At 38.6% G+C, this 27,200-nt stretch overlaps 1 pseudogene; it reads left to right on the top strand.

Moving 5' to 3' along the window:
- Window positions 1–9,279: 9,279 nt before the first annotated feature.
- Window positions 9,280–10,349, top strand: LOC139786676 (protein FRA10AC1 homolog; annotated as a pseudogene).
- The last annotated feature ends 16,851 nt before the right edge of the window (window positions 10,350–27,200 follow it).

The following is a 27,200-nucleotide window of genomic DNA, read 5'->3' as shown; positions in this document are numbered from 1 at the left end:
CTGATTAAAAATAAAAATTGGAATCTGCTTTATCTGATCTTCAAGTTCCTTAAGGGAACAGGCAAGATAATTTAGTATGCTTACAGCATTTGTTCCAGTATTCCTTGTAGGAACGGTTTACATTGTTTGTGCTAGGTTGTCCACAGACAAAAGGCACCTTTACTCCCTCGCCCGAGGGAAAATCCAAACCCCCCCCCCCCCCGCGTCTCCTGCCCCCGTTTCGATTTCTACTCCGAATTAGTGAATCGCGCGGGAAGACGCTTCGATAAATAGCGTGAACCTCTCATAAGGACGGAAATTAATAATCAGCTGTTTGATTGAAGAGAACGGTCGCGTGTTTGGCGCGTTCTCACTTTTCTTGTCGCGATCGCGAACGAACGCGAACGAGAGAGCGAGCTTGTTTCGATAAACGTATATGTATATATTAATATCGAGAGTGCGACAAACTGAAATGTACACGCGTCCACGAATACATTCCATTCTTTCGTTAAAGAACGGGCACATAATTAGTTCTGTTGCATTTTGTAGAATAAAGTTACGTGACGTAAAGTTACGTTAAAATGCATTATATCGCCGGTTGCAGCATTAAAGTTGCTTTCGTCTTTCTCGACGTGCGGCGCCGTAAGGCGAGACTTTCGTAAATTAACCCTAGGTAGAGATGCAAATAGAAAAAAAACCAAATGGTTCTTTTTGTGGAACTAAAATACGTTCTTTTTGTGAAAAGAAACAACAAATCTCGTTTTTTCCTAAAATATTGTTTTTTTTCAGATATGTATTTAATATCCATATTTTGGTTATTACAAGTTACTTTTTAAACTAGTGCACTAGAGTGCACTAGAGTGCACTAGTTCAGGAGTGCAGCAACAGAAAACAGACCTTATATCTCACGGATGTGCTCACAGATACACCAACACATACATGTATATTGAGTTAGGGTTGGTGACGCCGCCATGACAGGACAAGACGCCATGGCGCCATCTGCCCCGAGTTTTCACTGAACATTCCTAATTTCCCTTGCTCTGGACTCCGATATTGTCTCAGAAATTTCAGGCTCTTTAGATGTGCTGGTGCTTGCTTGAGGAGCAATGAATTGTTGTGAACTTTGCAACTTTAAATTGTGTGCAATATAGACAATTTTTGCCGCTCTATCATTTGTTAGTATATTTATTTTAGAAGTGTGTATTGCACCATATGTATCTACTGAAACTCCTCTCGCAGGCAGCTGAGGTAGCGGGTAGTTTAAAAAATCGTACGGCTATTTTTGAAAGCTCTGTGCTTTTGCACAAACCACTCCACCATGCAGTTGATGAAATTTGATCAACAGTTTGCCAAAGAAACTGTTGACTAAAAAAGTTTTCTTTGGCTTGGAAGTTGGACAAATCACAAAGAACTTTGTTCTCATCCAAATCTGGTATTTTTTTTGTTGAATCAAAAAATCAGCTCTATAGCTTCAGTTTGAAAATGAAAAGAAAAATTATCAAAATTAATGTTCCTTAAATATTGATAATAGTTTTTAGTGAATTTGTGAAATTTTTCATAGAAGAGGAATGTTGTTGTCTCGAGTAACAGAAATAGTACATAAATATTCTGTTATTGCAATTTTGGGTAAATATGCATAAAAGGTCAAACCACACTGAGGACTTTGACCTTGACATATGTTGTCAAGGTCATCATCCTGAGTGACCTTCAAAAAGTTTTAGCCGGCGGTCGTTGTTCATTAAAAAGTTATTAATGAAAGAAGTTTGAGAAATATAGCAGTTATTTTGAGTTTTGAAAGGCATAAACGACTATTATGTATATGGAAATAGTACATATATGAACAAAGGAAAGTCATTTAAAGTAGTAAATCATTAATATTAATATATTGAAGTCTTTTATTTAATAAAGAGAAATAAATAAAATTAATAAACTGAGGTAAAAACATGTATTTTATCTTTTATTACAAAGAAGATGGGTAATATTTTGTTATATTAAAAAATGCTTCTATCCGTTTTTAAAATGTAAATTTTCATTTAAAAAAAAATTCTGCAAGATAACTAGCATAATGTTTTTTGCAAGTACCATATCGTGGAATGTTAGCACGAGTGTCTCTCCACGCTCTTTCAATATACTGAGTATGAGCTTTAGTATCTGGATCAATGAAATTGTACGAATGATTAACAGTTAAATGTTTATATCTTTCATTTTCTAGACATTTATATGCTTTCCAGCAATCGAATATAATTGTTGTACCAGGCTTGATTCGTTTTTTAATGACCGTTAACAATGTAGTTACAGAACGATCTAGTACACACTCAACAAAGAATTTTTTTGTTTCTCGTTTAAAACCGCCAAATATCCACTGTTCTGTAATCAGTCGACCTTTTTCAAATTTTCTCTTATAGGTACCTATTTTTGCTTTATCTATTTCTACTATAGTGCCTTCTCCACCTAATATTTCATTATTATCCTCTAGCCAATTAAGACAAAGCTGAAAAAGAATTCTTAAATACAAAAAACGAAAATATAATTAAGTATAAAAATATGAAAAGTACCTCGCGAAAAAAATTTGACCAATCGACAACAGTGTGATGAGTAATATTTAGTTCATCCATGAGAAATATATGTCGAGGCGGATGTATCATTAAGAAATATACTAATCTGCATGAATCTTGTATACTCAAATGTGAGTGCGGAAACCATGTCTTATGAAACGGACTTATTGAAAAATTGCACAACCTTTTCTGTCGTTTTTACTTTTTACATTGTTTATATGTTACATTATAACACAGAAAAAGCATACGCCCACGATTTAAACTAATGTTTGCTTCACATCGTGGACATTTAATTTCTGTATGAATAACTTTTCGCTCTCCCAAAAAATCTATTAACTTATTCTCATCCTCAACGAGGCTCAGAAATTCGTGTAGTCGCATATTGAAAGCTTTCAACAAACTGTGAAGAATCGGTAAATCTATGTTGATAAAACGTCCTTTCTCATGTAGCTACTTTTCAACTAATGTAAATAAAAACTTGGAATGTCTCATAAATAGATTACTACGTTATACATAAACATGACTGTTCCTAATATCTACGACTTTCCTATACCAACTATTCACACATACACACACACCCCGCCTCACCCCTGCTTACAGGGCGAAACGAGGTCTGTCATTGTACGGTTCAGGTTTTCAACTTTCCACGCGAAAGGAGGTCCACCCCCACCCCCCTGCTTGCGGGGAAGGGGCTACGCCCGTCTTCTTTATATTCGTGTCTTTTCCTGCCACTCTAACCTAACTCGTCTTTTGAGTTTCTTTAGTGTCTCTTAAAATAGATTCCAATTTCCTACAATTGACCTACCGTATGTCCCCTTATTCTCCTGCCTCCGCTCTTTCCTACTCCCTGCCTCTCTCCTCTCTCTTCCTACTGTATCCGCTACATCCTACTGTCTATCTCCGCCTGAATAACCACGTCCGCTCTCCTCAACAGTCCAACTCATTCACAATGCCAAAACTATTGTTGCGCTGCGCTCCGCTATCTTACACCCAGTGAGAAATACCTCATCAAAACGATATCAAATTGACGTCAAATAGATGAAAATTTCATCTATTTGACGTCAATTTGATATCGTTTTGATGAGGTATTTCTCACTGGGCAGTCACTCGCGTTCGCGCCGCGCACTCCCGGACTCGCGTAGTAAAAGAGGGTGAACACTTTATTAAGAAAGGAACTCAGGTTTATTAGGAATTCTGTACAAGCGTTTCAGGTGGAGAACACGTCCGAACGATCGGAGTCTCCCCGTAGATCTGACAGTCGTTGTAATTCTAAACCGATCAATACATCCCGTCGTTAGGGATCGCGCTTCGGCTTGAAGCTATTCGTGAGCGAAGTTCAGGCTTCTCATGAGCGAAGTTTAGCGCGCAACGGGTGTCTCAGCACGGGCGCAACACTGCCCCCCTTCTTCCTATAGATTGTCCTCCCGACAATCTTCAGAAGGGCAGCGCCCCGACAACACGACTTCCCGGGCATCAGGCTGGCCCCTTGTTGTGTAATTAAATATCGTAGTACAATTCTTACGCAATATTAGCCTTTGTTTGATTATCTGTCGCTCCTGGCTTGGGGTGTCTCTTCGGCATCCTTTTTCGGAATTTTCGGAATTTGCTTAGCTTGATTGCGAGCCTTCCTTTTATTATACGCAGCTTTATTTGGAGGGGTAAAAACCACAGTGGTGTAAGTCAAATTTTTAAAAAAATTTTCTCGTGTGTATAGATGCAATTTATATATTGTACAGATTGCATCTATGCACACGAGAAAATATTTTTAAAAATTTGACTTACACCACTGTGGTTTTTACCCCTCCATTTATACTATCAATAAATTTTTCTTCGGTAATCTTAGCACCGCTCCAGTCACATGCCCAGTCTAAAATTATAAATAATAGCGTGGTAGGGAATGGCAAATTATAATATATACAATACACACACACGCACACGCACGCGACACGCACACGCACACGCACACACGCACACGCACACACACACACACACACACAATTTACCTTGCCTTTGCCGGGAGATGTATAGAAATCGGAAATCTGCAACAACAAAAATGTTGGCAAAAAATTGTATTATCACAAAATCTCAAAGTTTCTATCTTACCGTAACGAAATTATTAATCGACTCAACTGGCCATGATGTACATCTCTTCCAACTCAGTAACTGCGCGCCGAATGAGTTTTCCGAACTTTAAAACACAGTTTTATTTCTCGTTAGATAGTGAAATCATTAAATTCAAAATCGAATTGTTATAAAGAATTTATTGCAAAAAATATCACCTCAGCCAGAATTCGAACCTGGAATCCCCAACAATCTGTGCGAGTATCGTAACCAATTAGGATAATGTGATTTCGATTTTAATGATTTAACTATCTAACGAGGAATAAAACTTTTAAAGTCTGGAAAACCCATTCGGCGCGTAGTTACTGAGTTGGATATGTACATACATCATGGCCAGTGAGTCGATTAATAATTTCGTTATGGTTAATTATTTACTGGCAAAGTAAAAGAATTTCTAATGTGTTTTCTATCTTACATTGTGTTTTTATTTAAAAAAAAACAATATTACCCTGAGAGAAGATTCCTTTGAAGCTTCAATATTTTCAGGTATATACGTCGACTTCATCGCGGTAACCACTGTTTAAAAGAATCTGATGTTTGTTTCAGTTACTGAGAAAAGAAAACATGGTTAATAATGAGACTATATACTTTTTTAAATAGCGCAGAAATTAGTAACTGTAATGACTGAAAGAAAAATACAATAATATATTTACCTTCCGGAGCAAGAGCCATGAAGGCATCCATAAATCTTTCAAACTTGTCTTTTGAACGATCACTATTATTCCTAAGATCATTTTCTGGTGTACATTTGGATTGTGAAAAATCAGGAAGTTGTGAACAAGATTGCAGTGGCTCACTAGATTGCGAGGCTTGTGAAGCTGATCTGTGTTTAGGCTGCCGTAGTTCTTGTGCCGTTGATTTGTCGAAGTACTGCTGTGTTGGGAGTGGCAGAGGTGGTGTAGTCATTGTCGGAAACTATTGCGGACTTTCTGTCACTACTGGCGAGTATGTAGTCACTGGCTGAGAATATCTCGGATTTAGTGTCGCTGTGTAATTCGAATCTGTGAATGAGATACAACTGGAAGGGAGCAAAGCCTGGGTTGATTGTGCTGTTGGAGCGAGTTTGCATCCAAATTTACTTGCTGTTGACGGACAAGCAGATAGTAGCTCTAGATTCTGGGGACTTCGAGATTTTCTTGGCGAAAGTGGAGATTGTGCATAAGAATTATTCGAATATTTCACAGTCGCAGTGGAGGGCGAGGCACAGAATGCGTTGCTGGTCATGGGTGGTGGATGAGTTCCTTGCGAAGTTAATGAAGAATTCACAGTCGCAGTGGAGGGCGAGGCACTGAATGCGTTGCTGGTCGTGAGTGGTGGATGAGTTCCTTGCGAAGGTACGGTTTCAAACGATCGTGGACTCGTGTCGTTTACGCTTGTGTCATCAAAAATCGATGTGTCTTTCGCAATTTCTGCGGCAACCTGAGCACTGGCTTTGTTCTGAGCAGTCTTTCTTATTTTTTTCCCCTGTTGCTGCTCTTTCTTTTTGTCGAGTACTTCGGATGAGAATATTTTCTCTGAAGGATCTGATATCTTTCCCGTGTTACTATTTATGCATAATAGTTCCAGAGCCTCTTTATCACCTAAAATAATACTACTATTAGAATAGCTCCTTAAGTACACATTTTTCTGATAGAGATAGAAGTTCAATAAAAATAAATGTCTACCAGGGAATTTTCTAAATATACCAGAATACGTTTACTTTTACTGGCTATAATTTACTAACATTTATTGTAAAAAATTCAAAAGTACTTTACAAAAAATCGTAAATCCCATAAAACAATTTGTATTTGCCACAATTTACAAGGAAGTATGTTGATCGATTTTAGTTTCCTCATAGAGGAAGTTTTTTGAAAAGTGGATAATTATGAGGAAGTAATGTGCAAAAGTTCTATCTTACGGACTTATTTAAATACTATATACACTAGCTTATCCTGCTCAAAATTAGCTTAAATCTGCTTAAAATTTATTAACCACTTAACCAAAGTATCAACCAATTTTAAAAAGTTTGAACTCCTCCATCGATTCTCACCAAATTCAGTCCCGATAGATCTATAAGTCTCATTAATCTTTTTACAGAATTTCTGTTCGATAAAATCATGATTAAAGGGAGTCTTAATTATTAGTTTCGTCCGAACTTCAGTCCAAAATCTTAAAAATTTTTTAAAATTTTAACTGTCTTGCTAGTCAAAATTAGTCAAAACAAAACTTTCTCTAAGAGGAAGTAAAATAAAGAAACATTCGATTTTAATTAAAATATAATGATAATATATTGAATAATTTGTACTATTAAATGTTAATAATCAAAATATTAAAAATTAAATAAAAACAAATGTTTCTTCATTTTTATTCTGGCAAGTGCAAATTATTTTATTTTATTTATGATTTGCTGTAAAGTATTTTCGAAAAATTTAATTTGTGTGTGTGTGTTATAATATTACCACTAATTACTTCAAAAATGTTTTATTTAAATAAGAAAATGAAATATATATATCAAACAGGCTCACAAGATTAAAAATAAATCACAGAAAAAGGAGCTTCAAGCCGCAACAAGGTGGAAGTGTTGTAAAATTCTATATTAAGGAAACAAATTGACAAACGTTTCGGGCCCTTATGGGACCATCTTCAGTGTCAAATAACAATTAAGTCCAAATTTCGAAAAAGTTTACACGTTACATACTCTTACACTAAAATTAACGCAACTAAATTTTTTTTTGTTTACGCGGAAGAGGGGAAATGCCTCGCGCATCTTCCCGGGCCCCGGCCACCCGGGGTATGTGGGACTTGCACCCACTAAAACCCCTCTCCCTAACAATCAGCACAATGGACCATAGTCACGTTACGTGGAAGCACACGTGGTATTACATCACATAACGGGACGATCTTCACGCCGAGGCGCTAGGAAACACGTAATCCGACAATTAGACGACCACCGTGAGTCTAACCCTGGGGGGCTTCGTCCCCGGAGGAATATAATTCCCTAGTCGAGAAAGGCCGCGCGCCATGCGCACGAACATTCGACCGCCTCGGACACTCCTCATGATAATGACCGCGAGCAGTCATATCATTGAGGAGTCTCCTCATTGGCTGCGGGGGAATTCACCCGGGGAACCCACCCCCCAACAGTAAGACGTACATATCCACAGGACATATACGTACCACACAAACAGGAACTCCCTCTATCCGGAGAGGGGTTTCACATATTAACACGAGCCCGAATCCACGGGCTCGTAAACATAAAGGGACATATACCCACCACCAACATAAGCCGGGCTCGAATCCTCGAGTCCGCATCACGGGCCGAGGAATTTCACTCGGCAAAATTAAAGCTGTGTCCATCCCCCAAGCCCGCCACCCCCGAGGGGGGGGGGGCAGGGAACCCAGGGGAAGGGCACGAGAACGTGTAATAATCGGCGCAAACCGCCGCAAGGCCCCGGGAATCCCCCCGGGGCCGACCAACCGCGCCCCACCGCCACGAAGAGGCTTCCAGCCCTCATTGCCGAGGAGCAATAAGGCTGGAGCCCCAAAGAGCGGCGAGCGGCGAGCCACGGCCGACCGACCCCAGAGGGACCCAGCAACCAGCCACGGCGGATGCACCAGAACCGAAACAACAAACCAGACGATCACAAACAGCATGAAGAAACACGGTGCCGTCCGACAGCCCAGGGGACGCCGGGCGCCGACCGGCCCCGGGCTGCCAGCCCCCCAGGGATCCGGCCAGAGCCCGACCGCCCCACAGGAGTACCGGGACTAGTCACCGCGAGCGCACGCCGCAAGTTGTCATTCAAATACCGCACGCAAGTAATACAGAGATATATAATTTCGGAAAGCGCATAGTTAACAAATTAGGGAGGGAGATCGTCATTCCCAGCCGCAATTCCCACGATATTCGCAGGATCCGCAATTCCCTGCTGTCTCCTCCTTTCGTCCTCTTCTTTACAGCGAAGAACTCGTTCGACGAAGGTCGAGAAGGCGCACCAAGCTTCTCGAGAATTACACATTTGTCCAATAACCGCGGGCAGAGAGAGGTCTTGCCCCACTACCGCGGTCAGCTCCCCACGCTCCAACTCTCAGTAGTTACACGCAGAGAGTATATGATCAGCTGTATCCTCAGCAAGATTGCAATAACGGCAGATCGGGGTTTTCTCCTTTCCGATTTTAAACAGAAAAGCCCCAAAGCAGCCGTGACCAGACAGGAATTGTGTTATGCGAAAGGTGAGAAAACCGGTCCGACGGTCCAGCCATGACTCAAAGTTCGGGGAGATGGCTTCCCGTATTCTCTTACCCGACAGTCGTTCGTCGTCAATATGTACAGCCCACTGTCTTCGCAGCTCCAGCCATTTCACGGCATGCTCCCCGGCAGGCGATTCGGCGGTGTAAGTGCCCAATTCTTTCAATTCACGCAGTCTCAGATATACGCGCTTCAGATACGCTGCATAAAGGTACACGGGAGGAATCCTGGACAGCAGAGTAGCGGCCTCGTAGGAGACTGTCCTATACGCCATAACAGTTCTGAGTAGTGATGGGCAGAATCAAATACATTTGAGAATCGATTACTTGGTACTCGAATACTTTTAAAAATCGAATGACTATCCAAGAACCGAGAACCGAGAACTATAGAATCTTATCGTGCGTAATATAAATGTTATTTTCCGTTCTCGGTCGGAACGTCAGAGCTCCGACCAGTTGCTGCTGTTGTAATTACTGCACATATATAGTTTCAAGGTCCCGAGACAAAACTGATTACGATGTCATCAGAGAGAACCACAAGTTTCTCTGGGAGCAAGAGGATATTCCAGACACATAGGGTGCAAAATTAGCTAAGAAATACTATGACAAATTGTTTAAGGAGTACTGCATATGTGACCTTACGTATTACAAATATAATAAGGTACGAAATATCTTTATTACGTATTTATATCTCCGTATTGATTATATGGTGAATTGATTATAAAAATAATTATGAGTAAGTTAATTAACATTATTAGTTTGATATGCATAGGTTGCTTTGAGGTGGAGAACCGAGAAGGAAGTAATAGTTGGAAAAGGACAGTTTGAGTGTGGCAGTAAAACGTGCAAGGAGAAAGAGAATTTGCGTTCTTGGGAGCTTAATTTTGGCTATGTAGAACATGGCGAAAAAAAGAATGCACTAGTAAAATTAAGTATGTTTTATAATCAGTTTAAAGACAAGACAATTTATATGTATGAGACTGCTCCCCATAAGACAAATTAATTTTTTCTTTTTTCTTTTCATGTTAAGGACTTTGCTCGGAATGCTCGGTAAAACTCAATTATCGATCACAAAAGCGGGAGGTGAAAAGGGGAAAGTCTTTGAGGCGTTTAGACACAAATTCCGAAAGTAACAACAATGTGCCTACTGTATCCAGTACTCCAAAATCAGATAATAGAGCGGAGATAGATTCCAGCTCGACTGAAATACAAAGCAGTGAAAATACTGACACAAATGAGTCGAATATCTGGAAAGAAAAACCAACTGAAGACGTGGAAAAGAAAAGAGAGAAAGAATTTGAGGAATACTTGGTAGATTTGCTTATGTGAACGCGATTCATAATTTATTTTTCATTTGATGTTTTATTGTAAATAGATATTGAAGAAAATAGTTTTATTTCTTATGTTTGATTTCTTGCAAGGATGTTAGAATGTATGACCGTTAGTACAGTCATATATAATAGTATTATTAAACAATAAAATTTTTATAATAAAATATTTCATATATAAAAGATATTTTTCAATGAGATACATTTTATGCATTTAAAAGAAATTTGAAATAAATGAGAGAATGGTACTTATTATAATTTAATAAAAATGGAATTATATCGTTACGTAAGTTTTTAATAAAATTTAAACTTATAATGTTGGGCAATGTTTAATTTGTGTACAAAAAATTTATAAGAAACCAAGAATGCCTTAATGTAAAATTGCATTACTTTTTTATTTTATTTGAAACATGCACGTTGCGTCTAAATTTTTTTTTCGTCTCTATAGATCACACTTTAATGCAGAATTGTAGACAAAAGAAGGGAAATATATTAATATATAAAGTTATTACAGATAAAGTGGTGAACAACAAACATATTCTAAAGTTAAACTAATACCCCTAGTAGCGGAAGGGTTTTGTTGTTCTCGGTTTCAAAATTCGGATCGATTGGAGCCATTGTCGACTCAAATCTCAAATCATTTCAATTGAACTTTAACACCGATAACCGAGATCTACAACGCTTGTTTTAAACAAAATAAAAATATGATCTGAAATGAAACAAAATTAATAATCTTATAAAATATATTCCAACAAAGTAAACATGAAACTCTTAGCAATAGTTAGATGCTTATTGAAAAACGCATTTAAGAATATTATATCACATCTACATTTTTGATGGTCGAATTTCAACCTATATTTGTATGAAACAAAAGGATTTTTATATCAGGATATACTTATTAATGTATACAACTGAAAATATGCGAAACAAAATAAAAATAATAATCTAAAATAAAACAAAATGAATAATCTCATAAAATATATTATAAAAAATAAGTCTTGAAACTCTGAATAATATATAGGGGAGACCGGGGCAAATCGTGACATTTCGCGTTTACCAATTTTTCCTGAGAACACTGTTATAGATAAAAAAATACTGACAGTAGTTTTTTAATGGTTCAACCCTCTAGTTTAAAAAAAAATTTTATTTGTGTCTTTTTATTACATAACTTTTAGAGTAGAACACAAAATGTCTCACCATGTCTCGTGTCACGAATTACCCCGATACCGGGGTAAATCGTGACAGAGTACGGGGCAAATCGTGACACTCCTGTTCTATCCTGTTTTAATGACTTTATTCAAAACTCATAACATTAATTTACTCTGAAACAAGATAAAAAAGACAAAAAATGATTAAGAAGTGCTTTAGTCATCATTAGAACTGCAACGAATGACTTTTCTCGGGCGTCCACGTTGTCTGCGAGCTGGTTGCTCTTTGGAAGGCTTCTTCCTCACATTCTTGTTGGTTTTTTTGGATTTATGTGTTTGCTCCTCTATCAGTGCGTCTACTTCGTTGGCGTCAGTCAGAATTGCAGTCTTCCTGCGTTTTCGTGCTCTTCTCGTGACCTTCCTTTCGCCCGCTTTGGGAAACGATCGAATGGATTGAAGGACCTCAGCGAGGGGAATGTCATCGTCGCTGATGTTTGGGCTTGAGGCCTTGGGCATACCATTTTCGGTTGACGATTCTGGCCGTGATTGGTCCTCTCCACTCCATGCTCTATCAGTGACATGACCGGGCAAGAAATCAATTTCCTGAAAAACGTCTGGATTGAGAGGAAAGATTCCTGCAGTTTGAAATCCGGATCTGATATTTGAACTTGTTGCGGCTAAAGGCAATGCTGAGGTGACGATTGAAGGGATGTCATAGAACGTCATCGTTCTTCCGGGATTATTCAACATCCAATAATCTCAATGCGTATTATAAGATTTTTTTAATGGACCAAAAACACTCCTATCCAGGGGTTGGAGTTTATGTGAACAGTGGGGCGGCAAAGATAAAACTGTGATATGATGCTGTTGACAAAACTGGAGGGCATCAATTGAGATATGAGATTGATGATTGTCCAGAATTAAAAGCACAGGATTTGCCGCTGAAGCCTGACAGTGGTTTTGAAAATGTCTCAAAAACAACACAAAATCAGAAGCAATCATCCAGCCACTTTTGTTCGCACTTCCGGCGCTTCCGATTGGTGCGTTGGACAAAAAATGAGGTTTGAAATTTTAGAACTCTAGTTAATTATTGGGTGCTTACGAAGAAGCGCTCGGGGCGGCTCGGAGTTAGATTTTGGTATAGCATATGTTACGTGCACTATACCAAAACCTAACCCCGAGCCGCCCCGAACGCTTTTTCGTAAGCACCGTGTCACGAAATACCCCGAGTGCTCGTGTCACGAAATGCCCCAGCGTCACTTTTCATTTTTCGGTTTGCAAAAAATCCAGACAAGATGAAAGTGCATACAATCTGTGATTCACATACGTGTATAACAATCTAGAGAACAAGTAAAACTTACCGAATGATATTTCTAACGGATGAATTCGTAGTAAACACAAAAAATCCGAGATCTGAAAATTTTACTTCGACAACACAAAAGCACTTTTTCTGACACTGCCAACGTTACACGGTAAATACGCGTGTCAAACTTCGTTGTAACATAGAAGGCCACTAGCGCCACCCACAGTAATTATTTCAGATTTTTAGCTGCGCATGGGTTCCGATGGCGCGCATTTCAAATTTTTCGCGTTGTCACGAATTGCCCCGGTCTCCCCTACTTATTGGCAGAAAGCATTTAAGAATATTATCATATCTAAATTCTTTGGTGAAAGACGGTTTCTTCTGTCGTTAGTCAATTGGTTTGTTTTGGAAAATACCCTCTCTGAAGAAACCGATGTTCCTGGAACACAGAGGTATTTCGTGGCTAATTCATACAATTCGGGAAACATTAGTTTGTGCTCTTTCCAGAACTCAAGTGGACTCTTCGATCTTTCTATAAGAGGCAACTCTAAATATTGCCTTATTGCGAGGATTGCAGTTGTAGTTGGAGTAGTATAAGATTTAACTTGAGCTATCTTATTGTCAAAGTGAGCCCATATGTTTTCAGCATTTTGTGATGTTGATGTAGTAGGTTCTAATTCCGAAGTAGTTAAAGTTGACGAACTATTTTTTTTATTTATCAAATAGGTAAGTTCGTCCGAAATCCATTTTTGGGTGTTGTTGGCATTTTCTTCTAATCCAAATCCGATTTTTTTGAATCTTGGGTCTAAGAAAGTTGCTTTGGCTACTATTTTATTTTGTTCTAAACACCCAAGCCGGCGACTGACTATTTCCGATAAACTCGTTTTCAGCATCTCGCCACAACTAGTTTCGGTTTGTATATTTTTAAGGGTGTGTTGTAAACCTCTTATCAATGGTATAACCAATGAAATGGTTGGGTATTTCTCGCCCGAAAGAACCGTAGTTAAAATTTCGACAGGTTTCAATATTGGAACACAGTCTTTTAAAATCATCCATTCAGAAGCATCTAGAAATTCAGGAGCTTTCGGGAGATTGGTTATGACCATCGAAAGGGCGTCTTTAATTTGCAGAAGCCTTTCCATCATTATGAGAGAAGAGTTCCATCGTGTAGCTACATCCTGCTTAACTTTTAATATTGGAAATCCCATTTGAAGTTGAATGTTTTTCAATTTTTCTGTAGAAAGAGCACTGTGTTTGAAATGGCCAACTAGATTTCTACATTTCTTCAGAATTTCGGGAATTTTGTAATTGGATGATATGGCTTCAGTTACACTTAGGTTTAGGGTGTGTGCCACACACGGATGGTGATATTTTCGCAAATGTTCATTTATTGATTTTTTAATATTTGCTCCATTGTCTGACACGATAGTCACTACTTTATTGAAAATTTGCCATTCATTTAATATGGTCGTCAACACATTTCCAATATTTTCTGCGGTGTGAGATCCACAAATTTCTTTGGTTGCCAAAACATATGCACACATCTTATCATTATGAATGAAATGACTAGTCACCGTTATATATCCTTTGGCACTATCAGATGTCCAAATGTCTGTTGTGATCGCAACATTCCAAACGGAATCCAATTTTTTCTTCAACTCCGAAACTGATTCTGTATATAAATTTGGTAACATATTCACAGATAAATGTTTTCTGCTTGGTATAGTGTACAAAGGATTCAATTTGTTTGTATATTCCCGAAAACCTTCATTCTCAACTATGGATAATGGCTGATAATCAGATGTTATCATTTTGATTAATTTTCCATCAATTTCTTTTTTATCTTGAGCTGATAGTTCATTACATCGAGCTCCAAATAATTTTAATTGCCGTGGACGTTTAGATACGAAATTCGATTCATCACTAGCTTTTTTTTTAAGGGAGCATTATTTTGTGACACAGCTGCACAAATTACAAATAATTTTTTTATCTTTACTACTTTTAGTGTAGTAATTCCACACAATGGATTTTTTCGCTCCCGGTTTCATATCTATTATTTATAATTATATTGATTAAATTAATTTTTTAATTATAAGACTTAGCGGGGTTAGGTTAGGTGATGGTGGTGGTGGTACAATTAAGCCTTGTGAAAGCTTCACCGTATGATTTATGTAAAATTCACATTGTTACCAAACCAACTAAAAAGTAAAAACTACCATATCACCAGTGTTGCCAGGCAGAGGAACTTACAAGGCACATGCGCATAATTAGAACGCGTTGTTTGCTACAATCATACGCGAGAGCGAGAACGAGAACTAGGCTGCGTTCTGTTTCATGCATTGCGCGCATTTTTTACAATGTACGTGACATGAACTATAGATAAATGCGCGCATATGCGTAAAACGGAACGCAGCCATAGAGTACGAATGAGAACAAGAGCGCCACTATCAGCTCGAATTTCAACTTGGACACCGAGAACTGAAATCCCAGCAGTAGGGTTGTAGTCTTCATGGTTGTAGTTCTTGGTTCGAGAACCGAGTCCGAGTCCGAGAACTACCAACACTTGTTCTCGAGAACATCGAGAACTTTGAGGAATCGAATACTATCGATTCTTTGTACTCGAATACTGCCATCACTAGTTCTGAGTGCCGCAAGGCGAAGTGCGCGGCGCAGAATCCGCTGTTTGCTACCCGAACTAGCGAGTTCGTCGCTCCAGATCGGGGCCGCGTAGAGCACGATCGACATCACCACACTGTAGTAAAGTCTCCTCTTACACTCGATTGGACCTCTCAAGTTCGGGAGAATCCCACACAGGGCCCTACTTACTCTAGTAACTTTGTCCGCTATATAAGTGAAATGCGTGTTAAAAGACCATGTCCCATCAATATATACTCCGAGGTATTTCATACTTTTTGCAATCCTAATCCTATGACCTTCAAACTCGAAAAAGGAGTTGGCAGGAGCTCGACCGAAGAGCATCGCCTCGGATTTTGCCCAGGAAATCTTAAGGCCAAGTGCACTGATGTTAATTAGAATTCTGGTTAAACACTCCCATAAAAGGGCACACGCGGCGTCCAGATCGTCCTCTACGATTATGAGTAGTGTGTCGTCGGCGTAGCAAATGATATGACAGCCGTCGAAAATCAGAGTTCTTAGCACGAGATCGAAAGCAAGGTTCCACAACAGGGGGCCCAGAACCGAGCCCTGTGGGACACCCCTGTTAACCCATCTGAAACAACGCTTGCCATTGCGCGTAAAAAATCTAATCCTTCTCCCGGAGAGGAATGCTTCCACAATCCTGCGAAGATAGAGCGGGAAATTCTTCGTGCGGAGAGGTGTTCTTATTCCGGGTAATTTGACCGAATTAAACGCGTTTTCTATGTGCAATGAGAAGGCAAGTGCGACCTTCCCATTCGCGCGAGCCTCAGTGACGATCTTCTTGACCAGAAACAACGCGTCAGTCGTGGATCGCAGTCTTCGGAAACCAAATTGGTTGTCCGACAGCAACTAAATTAACGCAACGACAGTCAACGCAACAAGGTTGAATCCGAAGTGGACTATACTGTAAGAATTGTGATTGAGTCAAAATTAATTCAGCGGGTTTGTAGAAGGAATAATGATCAAATATAAGAATACGTACATCTGAGTTTGTTTCAATCTGTTGTGAATTATTTTGCAGGATCGACATTTCCGTGCTGATGTGTAAAGTTAAAATTGACTTATAAAATACTCGGCGGCGAGAGAACGAACCGTATATATACAAAAAAGGGGAGGAAGGAACGGGAGGGAAAGAAGGAAAGGAAGGGGGAGCACGAAGTTACTAAGGTGGGAACAAATTAAGAACAGGAAGATAGTCTACTGAGAGAGATTCCGTATCTTTCTGTTTGTTTAACGGAGATGACTATCGCTTAATGTGTACCATCTCGGAAATTAATCTCTTACGGAGAGATGGCTCAATGTCCAGAATCTCTACGTTGTCCCAATCAAACTCATGGTCAGTTTGTATATGATGGCACGAGATGACAGAAGGGGAACCAGACTTTTTATTGATGTCTGATCTATGTTCCTTGCTGAGTTTCTCGCGCGAGCTCCTAAGCGGCATCGGCGACGTGACCAGACTGCTGCGTGGCCATATGACTACGTACTCACTTATCGGCAGACTTACATCGAGGAGTACGATTACGCGGTGGTGAATATACGGCACGATTTACGCGACTGTGTGTATCTATCTATATTTGTTTTTATGATAATCTTCATCAGTTTGTGATTGGAATTTATCATCTGTTTTTAGTTTAGAATTTAGTTCGGGAAAAGTCATTCTATTATTAACAAATGAATCTTTGGCCCAACATTTCGTACAGCTCTGACAAGAGTTGAAATATTTTACTCACAATATAAAGACTTTTGCTGAACATTGCACAGAATTGTGCTAATGTTTACTTTTAGAATTTGATTATTGAAATGCAAACCTTCTTCTTGCAAAATTTTCATTTCTTCAGTAAATTTTTATAAAAAAATATTACTGTTATTTATAGGCTTATTTTCTCCATGATAAACGCCAATTGGAAATGGCCTAAGTTGTTTTAATTCTTCAATTTGTATCAAAATTGACCAAAATTGGCTATTGTTACTTTTTGTTAGAGGAAGTCCTCTCTAGTCAAAGGTGGCAATGATATCTCTAGGAGTCTCGTGAGTCGAAAGGCTCAAAACAATGTGACACACTACTAGGCGGCCGGTCCTCGCGGTCCGGTCGTCGCACGAGCCCGGTTTGCCGTACGGCGCCTCTGCCCGTCGTCGGGATCTCACCGCTTACGACGGCACGGCGTCTAACGGTCGAACATGAGTTTCGCGAGTTCGATGTCGAGACTCGGAATCGTCTGTAGACGACTTAGGTCCATCCATTAATATGTATTGATATGTTTACTTCATCTCCTTTGAAATTGTTCTGAATTAATTTCATTAATAACTTTGGTTTCAATCCAAAGTGATAGTACTTTCCAGGAGGTAGATTAGTTATTTTATTACTCACATCTTCGGTTTTTAATATAGTGCGTGCATCTGAAGGCAATGAGTTCATTTTTAGATGTAATTTTAAAATTTTTAATGAATCGCTAACAGCAGTTATAGCAATATGATGGCTAATAGCCCAACATCTAAGATTCTAAGATAGTTTATAAATACTTCTGTTGATAATTTCAAATTATGGCATAAAATTTCAGCATTTTCAGCAGGAGCACGAGATGGGCTGATACATCGAGATGATACATTGCTTGAAATATTATTGGTTTCTACATAATTTTTAATAATTGTAAAATTATTGACATTTGATCGCTCCAATTCGACAGATGAGGAAGCAGAAGTTTCAAATACTATTTTCTTCTCAGGGCATATTCCATTTTGCATATTTTTTCTAACATTTTTTGTAACATTTCTCTTTATAATTCTTTTTAAATATTTTTCATTATGATATCTTTTGTAAAACTGAAAATTGCAAACATATATACATATATAAGGAAAACCGGGGCTATCTGTGTCCACAGTACTGCTATCTCACACGGAAAAAAGGCTTGGTTGAGATAATAAAAAAAATGGTCGCCTCGACCAAGTGCCTTGATTATATATGCGCCAGCTGATATCTTGGTCACATATACCAACGGCACTTGTTTATACTGCCATAGTTGGAGCAACCATAGTACTTGGTTATACTGCCGTAGTTGGAGCAACCATAGTACTTGGTTGGACCATCCAAAAGAAATTGGTAACACACATCGGTGATTTCCCTTTCTTCCGTTCGTCTGCGACGACGGCGGCGATGGTGACGATGACGATGACGACGACGACGACGAAGATTCGCGCGGTCGGCACCGAAGCACTCGTGTCAAAAGTCTTCGATTGCGGCAATGCAACCGGCGATCGCGGGACGGTAACCACGACAATGATGATGACGGTGACGATGACGGCGCGCTGGAAAACGTCGACGAGCCCCTCGGGGCTCGCGAGCGTCGCCGGGAATCCGGGACGTAGATTCTCCGCTGGCCGCCGCGCGTTGAAGGTTAGATTAGGTTGGTGAAGGACTTCGCGGGTCCGCCGGCGATTCCCGCCGCGCTTCCGTTCCCCAAGATACCGTTCGCGTTTCACCGCGACCGATACCCGCACACGACGCCGATGAGAAAAATCGTCAACGACGACGCAACGACAGGTCGAACGACATCCGCGTAATGTCAGCACGTTCAGTCTTCGACTGCAGTGCAGCCATGCTGCCATGGCTTAATTCACCAAGAACTTGGTTAAACTAGCTACGGTCAGCTACGGTAGCTGGTTTGTGAGAACTAATTTCTGGGTGACCAATCAGAATACAATTTCTTGGTTACCTAAACTAATTGTGTTGATTATAAGCACCAATAGTTCCTACCAAATTTGAATCGTGAAAGAAATTAAGTGTACATGGTTACGGCAACCAAGTCAAAGGTTGTAGTTACCAATATATATGTAACCAAGAAAAACTTGGTAAATTCAACAAAGCCTTTTTTTCCGTGCAAGTTTTGAGAGACAGATGTCTCTACCATTGTAACAAGTAGTTGAAAAATGCCCTACGTAAGAGATTTAAATGTTGTTTGTTTTCTTGCGATGCCTCTCGCAGACGCTATATACGTTAAAAGAAAAGCGAAAACAAAAAATTATTCACATTTTTTGATGGTCGAAAAATTTGCAGTGCGACAGTAGTTTAACTCAAATTAAAGTAAGCAATTCATAATATTATCAATTAATATATAGTTATCAGGTGTGAGAAGCGTCAAATCTTAATTCCGCATAATCTAAAATTGGCAACATATTAAAGACTGAAAAACATGGTCGGAGCTATCTGTCCTATTTTTGATAAGGCACACTGAAAAAAGGTTTTAGTTATAATAACCAAGGCTTGGTGAAATAGCTTCAACTAAAGGGTTTAGTGATTATGACGAAATAATTTGGTTAATGTTAACAAATTTGGTTAACATTAACCAAATATTTTGTCATAATCACTAAATCCTTTAGTTGAAGCTATTTCACCAAGCCTTGGTTATTTTAACCAAAACCTTTTTTCAGTGCAATGTCCACACTTCAATGACGGATTGTTCTTTTATTAATAGATAATGGTGCGTATCTACAAAAAAAAGACTTTCTTTAAGACGGATAAGGTAGACATATCCAATAAAATTATACTTAGGGCGATTAAAAGAATAAAAATCGAGCGAGAATTTTTTCGTAAAAAGCGTTAGACTTTGGAATAAATGTTCGGGCTCTCACTCACTACTGTAAAAAAGTGACCTATGAACAGCCACTTGATTTTGCGATTCAAGAATCGTCACCAAATTTTTATTTTAAAAATACACGTCAAGTTAAATATATGAGTTTGTCTTAAATTATTGAGTATTTTCTATTTCAAACGCTGCCGAGGATAAAGTAAAGGCCCCAAATACAAAAAAAAAGATTAAAGAATTGAGGGGACAAAAGAAACTCATCACATTGATTTTACAACGGGCTAAAAATCAGTTTGATGCCACCGTATATAAAGAAAAGTCAGCTTGTTTGAGATCGCGAGTGCATCATAGCGTGCTTCGATTTCGTCTAATGAAAAGGCACAATGCGTGTGCCTTCGCTGTAGCATAAGTTCATTCCGTTAATAAAATGATTATCCCTATATGTAATTTCCCTGTGTGTTTTGCGTTATAACATGGGCTTTTCCAAGAACATTCCTAATCGATAACGTTCAAGACGTTTCCAGAACGCTGTTCTTATGTTCTTGTGCGATAGAAAAACCCACGTTATAAACAATGTTCGGCGTGACAAACAACAACACTTGTCAACGGCCTGTCAACTATATTTCGGCTCGAGACGGCACATTGCGATGACGTAGGCAGCCGACTGCGAATCGCGCGTTACAATACGTGCCTCGCGCATGTCAGGTGCGACTCAATGCGTGTCGGGCCCTTTGGCCGCCAATCGCACGCTTCGACCTGAGGTCACCTACAACCCGTAAACTTAATTGGTGATTGCCGAGAAGAAGCTCCCTTATAAAAGAGCTTGCTTCGTCGCGCACCCGTCTCTCGCTCGCAGATCACCCGCAAGTTTAATTGAACCCGCTCATTTCGCACACCGCCTAGAATCACGCGCTTAGCGTTCGCACGATTACGACGACCTTCTCGCTTCTTGTCGAAGTTCACCCGCTTCGAAATACCGCTCGTTAAAACCGCTTTGCACACCGCTTTGAGTTCGCTCTTCGCTACACCGCTTCGCGAACACGCTTTCGCCGCTTGCGTGCCGTACACTGAAAAAAAAAAGTAATTGAATGAAAACCTGAAACTTATGTTTGGGGCTTATCCGCCAGTAAGCACCCGGGGCTGGTCCGCCAGTCTCGTCACTGTGGCGCACCGGGCGCACGACTTCAGCTCACGGCGATTTCAGATTAGGTTTCCCTCGAGCGTGATTCTGTCTTCCCTTGCACGTGCGTCAGTTTGTGTAGGAGGGAAATGGTACGCACGTATCGTCGCAAAACGGGTGTTTTGACCGACCGAAAAGATGGCGGACCGTTGTTTTCGAGATCGCTCACGCTCACGGCACGTCGGCGAGGTACGGCGAGGCACGGCACGGCTCTGAGATCCCGCGATTTCCGCGCGAGAGTTGACATGCCGCGCGCGCGGTAGATCGTCCCGACTCCCGGCCGCGGTAAATCGTCGTTGTTGGTCGTTGTGTCAGTGACAGTCGCGCGTGCAACCGCATCGTCCAGCGTTCGCCGCATCGTCTCGGCGTCATTGTCGCCGCCGTTGTAGTGGTGGTGGTGTCGGTGGTGGTCATCGTCGTCGTCGTCGTCGTCGTCGTGGTGGTCATCGTCGTCGTCGTCGTCGTCGTCGTCGTCGTCGTCGTCGTCGTCGTCGTCGTCGTCGTCGTCGTCGTCGTCGTGGTGGTCGTGGCCGTCGTCGACGTGGTGGTCATGGCCGTCGTCGTCGTCAGCGCGTCGAGGAATCGGCGCGAGGACGCCGTCGAGTCGGTAAAATGGTCGCGCTCTACCGCGAGCTTTTCTAACCCCCCTGTCGCTATTTATCGCTCCCCCGCGAGAAACGCGGCTTGGTTAGGTTGCTCGAGGATCCGCGCTGATCCTATGGCACCGGAACGCCGTCACGCGTATTCCCCGTGGTTGCCCGCGTTGACAATGTGACGTGCCGTTGGGGAGTTTACGATTTGGTTAACCTCTGTATTCACGTGCTTAAATTGTTTTATGGAATAGGTAAAACAATTATTTTTTAATAATGTTTTGCATAAAAATTTTAAATAAATTTTTATATTTTTCTCTTAAAAAACAATTATTAAAATGTATCCTATCATTTTTCAGGATGATGTACGTATATGTATTAAAAATGCAGTGTGGCGGATTAGCCCCGGGGGGGTGGCGGTTCAACCCCGGCATTTTTGAGATTTCAATTTTTCCACCGTTGTCGTTTTTGCTCTATATTGGTTAAACAAAGTAACATAGATAAAAATTTCCTATATAAATTTTGTAGCTAAAGGTTCACTCTTTACAGTGGTATACCACATTTAACTAAAATTATTTATTTTCTTGTTAAAAATCGGCACCGAAAAAAAACTGGCGGTTTAGCCCCGGTCTCCCCTACTCATACGGAATAGCTAGAAACACTTGACAGAAGTACAAGATCTGTCAATTTAATTATCGGATTTGCAACACTGTGCTCTTGCTTCACGAATGATATTATTATGAAATGTGAATTGTTTGATGTCTCACATTATTATTTATGCGTGTACAAAAGCTGATCTTATTTTGTGATGTCTGATTTATATAACGTCTTAATATGCATGGTCTTTACAGTGCTCTATGTCATTAAAAATAGAGCAACTTGCGAATGTAAACTTCTGTTTTAAGTTAGACAAATCTACAACAAACACATTTCAGATGATAAAAACTATGTACACAATGAATGATAAAGCAAGTCCTGTGTATACATATAAGTATATACAAGAAAACATAGCTTCATCTTCTACAGTTTTTATTATTTGGAATGTGTCTGTTGTAGGTTTGCCCAACTTTAAACAAAAGTTTACATTTGTAAGTTGCTCCATTTATAATGACTACGATATAGTGCACTGTAGAGATCCTGTATAAGACGTTACACAAATTAGACATCACAGACAAAGATCAGCTTTTGTACACGCGTAAATAATATTGTGAGGCATCAAACAATTCACATTTCATAATAATATCATTCGTAAAGCAAGCACAGTGTTGCAAATCCGATAATTAAATTGACAGATCTTGTACTTCTGTCAAGTGTTTCTAACTATTCCGTATGAGTATGCTTTTATTTCAAATAAAAGTAGATAAGATTGGCACGAATAACTATGCAATCCTTTCAATTCTATGTCATTGTTGTCAGTATACATATTTGTTTAACAGAAATAAAGATGCATTTCATTGGAAACAATAGATGGAAAAAATTTAAGTTGACGCGTAATTGCAGATGAGTAATGAAATTGACGGATATATATTTTACATAATTGATAATACAAAGAAATATTATTTTAATTAAATCTCTTTACAAACGAGTAGGTATATTATATATGCATATAATACATAAACTTTGAGATACACGTTATACGCACTTAAAATAAAAAATGTATTATATGATAAACAATAAAAAATAATGCGACAAAAATATCTAAGGTATCTTTGGAACATAACTTGCACGGGTCGCAGAAAGATGAATACTTAACGGAGCATATTCAACTAATTTTGTTTGAGGCACAAAACCCCATAAATTTGATTCCGTAATCATATAGGCATAATAATGATCAACAAATTGTATCGTATTCATAACTTTGTATATAAAGTATACATTATATTTATCGTCAATCAAACTAAATTGAATTTGACCAAAATTGTGAGTACCGTCATCCACGCAAATAATCATATTTTGTTTATATTTCGTACCATTAACTTCTATCCATGATAAACATTTGACTCTATTTATCAGTTCAGAAGGCACGACAGTTTTAAAATCATTGAAATTATCCATATATGCAATGTTATCACATAACGTACGTCCCATATCGATACGTTTACAAAACCCTTTTTGTGAAATAAATCTATAATTTAACAGCAGTTGTTGCTTAAGAGCTAAAGTATAAGGAGGATTTTTCCGCGATGTAACAACTTTAGCATTGGTCTTGATTTCTTTATGTTTAGCCTCAAATCGAATGCACGACATGTTTCGAATAGGCCCTGTTAGCCGCATAGCACGTGGGTAATGTAACAAAATATGATGTTTATATTTTAAGTTATCATTGAAAATTTTACAGTACAGTTTGTGGTGTTGAGTCGTCAGTTTTGATAATAAATCTATGTTTTCATTCGTTATTTCCCGACATAAGATAATTGATACCATTTTACGAAGAAGTATATAAATTTGCCAAACTTCATTTTGTTCTGGAATTAAATCACCAATGAGTAATCCTAAATAATATAAAAAGCACGCCATTTCGGCTGCTGAATATATAATGTATCCTTTTTTGAGAGCATCTTGAGTTATGAGAGTCGGAATATTCGAATTCTGCGACCCATAATTGAAATATTTAATTCGATGATTTAATGCCTCTAATGAAAATAATTTTTGGTCGATGATGAATATGTGCAACATTTTTCCTATTTCATAGCGACATATACCTTCGAAGATGTCGTGCATTGGATCAAAACTAATATTGTTAAGAACATGAAAATTCGGGATCGAATTAAATACACATTCTTCGTAAATGCCTTGACTACGATTTATCACATCTATCGCGTAATTTTCAATTGTCCGTATGAGCTTCGAGTCTTCAATAACTTGAGATTGTACAGTTGTTTTATCTGCTAGACAGATCCGACATGAATAATTAGAGTTGAAACTCTTACTGAATCCTAAAATGGTGTTGAGACCTAAGTTGTCTCCTAAAATGTGCAGCAAAGCGAAGTTTACTTTTTCTGTAGAATTTTCAATTGAAATAGTTATTCCATCTGTTTCAAGTTCTTTAATCTGTTCAATAATATTTGAAAAAATCAAATTATTTCCGCATTCATTGTGATCTTCAAATTTATGTAACTGTACTAGAAATATGTTTTCCAACTGACTGGAGTACTCTTCAGGAATACAACCTATAGTACAGTAAACCGCGCCAAGTTTTTGTTTACACCGATGAGTCCCGAGAGGATTGTTAATTTCCACATCGTCAAAATATACTATTAATGGCAATACAACATTTTTGTAGTTTTGCTCGATTGAACGCCACAGTTTACCTTGTAAATGATTTGTAACTGAATTTCCTTGTTTCGATTTTTCAATGTAGGAAAGAAGAAGCCTATAGACACCCGGCAGTTGTAAAATGTTTGTAAAAATCTTTTTCAGTGATATAACAGAAATTTTCCGATGCGTTGCACACATTTGTCGACTATGATTCATCAATTTAGGATTAAATGTCATGTTAATGGATACTTCTTCTGGCTCTATTAAGCAATTCATATTTTTAAAATTTTGTAATATACGATATTCTGATGAATAATTTTTAAAAATGTTTTCAACAATTTTGAACATTGTTATCAAATCAGGATCTACATGGAACGAAGTAGCTTGATACTTCTCTCGGAGTATATGTACATATTTAGAAAGAGATTCAACGGATTGAATGTTCTCTTGAACAAACGAGCGTGTTAAAGACGAATTGGCATACAAGTTGGCTACGAAAGAAGCAGAAGCTTTAGTTACACTGTGTGCAAATTGATCGATTGAAATATCGGAGAAATCCTGATTGTAATTCTCATTTTCATTTTCTGATATAACGATAGATTTTGTGGATGACGGTGATTCAGTACTTATACACTGCAATATGGTCTCAGCCATATCAAATTTCTCATATTCGATTTCTGTAACCTCTGGAAGTTGTTTTTCTATGTGTTCCCGTGACAAGTGTTTAAAAAATGAATATATGTCGCTAAATCGACGAGAACATTGCTTTTGATGACATTTGAATATCGATACACTTTGTTTATAATGCTGTAACTTACAATGTACTTTCAAAAGTTGTACAGTAGTTAAAGTTTCAACACAGGGCAAAAAGGGCAATAATACATTTCTGTTTTCTTATTAATTACAGCTTTAAAGAAAAATATTGTAATAAACTAAATAAAATTTTAAGTTTGACGACTATGTAATACTCATGTATAACTAATAATAATGTATAACTAATGTTACCAGGTTTTCATATATTCAATTGTTGAGTTCTTCTGTCTCTCTAATAGCACGCATCGCCGTTATTACTTCTATAATGTATCCAATGGGCCGGTCGAATGTTGTCGAGAAATTATAGAGTTCACGTTGAATCAAATACCATATATGATGACTCTCCGGGGGATAAATTGCGGCAAAGACGTGAAATGCTTTAAAGCAAACATCAATAGCTTCAAAAGCTGTTGGTACACTATACAAAACTGAGTCGATGGAAACGAAATACGATTCAATGTTGTCGAGAGTTGGTCCTACGACAATTATGTATGGTTGCACCGTCAAATTCCGCAATTTTATTATTTTAATGCGATTTTCACGGGCACTAGCAACATGAGCAGCAACCTAAAATGAAAAGTGTTTCATGTAAATATTTTTATAAAAAATGAATAATTGATAATTATTATAGAAATTTTATATAGAAAAAAATGTATGCTTCAGACATGTATACCTGAACATGTGCTATAAGACTTTCTTCCGACTCAGACATAGAAGGTTTCCAATGACCTTTGCCAGTGCGAACTCTACCTTTTGGTGGAATTATACGTATATGATAGCAAACATAGTTGAGCAATTGCTTTAACGCCTGTTTATAAAATACATAAAGAAATAATAATAATTTAGTTACGTGAAAATTTCATTATATTACATAAAATTATACACTGTGAACAAGAACTTGTAAACCTGTAAATGTGTAAATTTACCATCATCGATGTCTTTAGATAAAATATCCAATATTTCATTTACGCGTGCTATTTTTCTTTTTTGTTATACAGGACACACTCGTAACAAGCGGCAAAAAAATTGCGGCCACTGACTAATGGCGTCTTCAACGGTGCAGAATTTCCAGGAATCAAAATCTTGTTTGATCAGTTTCCAACCCATCGGATGGCGTAGTACAGGCCATTTTTCAATGCAGCCGAATATCTTTCTACCTTCATTTATGTAAAATTGTTTTCTTATCTGACTTGTAATTTTCCAATGACTTTCCACCAATTTCCAAGGTTCTTGATTTTTATTCAGCCACTCAATGCTTTGTTCTGTTAATTCTGTTGTACCTAAGTAATATATATGATGCTATGAAATAAAGAAAACAAAACTTACAGTTCGTAAAATTAACAATACCATCAGAAGATTGATTGCCGGTGCTTGTCGCAGTGTCGTCGCTCGATTCAGTACTTTTTAACATACGCTTGACTCGTTGAATACGATTTCGATATCTTTCAACAAGCTTT

Source organism: Temnothorax nylanderi, unplaced genomic scaffold, assembly GCF_030848795.1.
Source record: "Temnothorax nylanderi isolate EJ_2023f unplaced genomic scaffold, tnyl_v1.0 TNYL_tig1109_pilon, whole genome shotgun sequence".
Taxonomy (NCBI): Eukaryota; Metazoa; Arthropoda; class Insecta; order Hymenoptera; family Formicidae; genus Temnothorax; species Temnothorax nylanderi.
The sequence above is the reverse complement of the archived record's forward strand: the minus strand, read 5'-3'. Positions and strand labels throughout refer to the sequence as shown.